At 36.6% G+C, this 1,597-nt stretch overlaps 1 long non-coding RNA gene across 1 annotated transcript; it reads left to right on the forward strand.

The window, feature by feature from the left end:
• Positions 1–529: 529 nt before the first annotated feature.
• Positions 530–971, forward strand: LOC108359729 (uncharacterized). Its single transcript, XR_001846982.1, has 2 exons — positions 530–567; positions 629–971. It is a non-coding gene; the product is annotated as an uncharacterized LOC108359729 (long non-coding RNA).
• Positions 972–1,597: the final 626 nt, after the last annotated feature.

Raw genomic sequence — 1,597 nt, forward strand, 5'->3', positions numbered from 1 at the left:
GCCGACCGGGCTACGCGACGACTGTGATTGTGATTAGATCTATTTCTATTTTTCCAGCGATAGATAAGGTTCTTCCTCTTCTGTTATGTCAAACTCGTACAAATTCTTGATATCGCCGACGCATTCAAAAAAATCATGTCGCTGTGGAAACTGTGGCCCGTAGCTCGTCGTTTTTAATGTGTTCAGAACTTAAGGCGCACTTAACAAATCGGAGGAGAATCTCGGTCAAACCCTAACATCCCTGCCAGCCACGGCTCACCACTTTCCCCTAAAATTCAAACGATTTACAAACACATTCACAACTTTCTAGTCATCTCACCCACACACTTACAAATGTCCCTTTGTTAGAGCTACATACCCGATAAGAATTCGTACTCTAACAAAATTCTATGCGTTAGAGCGAGCAAGTTAGAAACATCAGAGTTTTGATGACAGTATACATACTGTGAAGAAATGTCACTACGAAAATTTTGAAGGTAAGAATACGTATTTAACAATTTTATTTAATTATAATGTAATTTCTTCTTTTAGATTGCAAAACAGCAGCGACTTAGTCACATTCTTAAGGTATGTATTGAGACTTTTTATATGTTTATAAATTTTAATTGATATTTTTGCTTGTTTACAGATTTGGGATTCACTATCAGCACCTTCAACGCTTGCATCTTCATCGCCAGAAGCACCATTAGAACCTTCTGCCCTCAGCTTCTTCATCGCCAGGAGCACCACCAGTACCTTCTACCCTCAGCTCCTTCATCGCCAGGAGCACCATGAGTACCTTCCGCCCTCAGCACCTTCAACGCCAGGAGCACCTTCAAAGTGTACGTCCAACTTTTGCAAAGTTGTAAGAAAACTTAATTTTTCTAACCCACCATAAATGATTTGCAACTCTTAATATATATCAAAAGAAAGGTAAACCGATTCGATATTGTGTAACAACACGTACCCTGCCAGCCAAAAGTGGTGAAAAATCTGGTGAAACCGCGGGTTTCGGTCACTTCAAAACTGGTGACAAGACTGGTGACATTTGCATGGGCGGTGTGCAGATTGTCACCACTTTTCCCCTGTACGTGTGAGCCTTGCATCACTGTCGCACTCATTCAGATACTTCGTAAGGAAAACATATAGCTGCACTCGTCTAGCATTGTCCCCTTCTGCCGGCTCAGGGTGGCATTCTCTTCACAGCGAATTCAAAATAACCTTAGAAACTTTAAATAAAAAATCCTAAAATGTTTTGATTTTTATTTTGCAAAATTTATTTTCAAAATGCATAATATACATACTTAATAACCAATATTATGAATAAAACTTGTAATTAACATTAATAAATATATTTTTACATACATACATATGCGCTGGCTTAATTTCTTATTATTAGTATTACTCATTTGCAAATAGATGTTGAAAAAGTTGGAAAATTTCTATGAGAAAGTTAAGCGATTTTAATAATATTATAATCAAAAGAAAGGTAATCGACTTATCTTTCTTTTGATATATATTAAAAGTTGCAAATCATTTATAATGGTTCACAAAAATTCAGTTTCATTACAACTTTGCAAAATTTGATTGCGTTTTTTCGACCTATATATAGAGGGTT

The sequence above is a fragment of the Rhagoletis zephyria genome, unplaced genomic scaffold (genome assembly GCF_001687245.7).
Source record: "Rhagoletis zephyria isolate East Lansing unplaced genomic scaffold, Rhagoletis_zephyria_1.1 Rzeph_scaffold_00444, whole genome shotgun sequence".
Lineage (NCBI taxonomy): Eukaryota > Metazoa > Arthropoda > Insecta > Diptera > Tephritidae > Rhagoletis > Rhagoletis zephyria.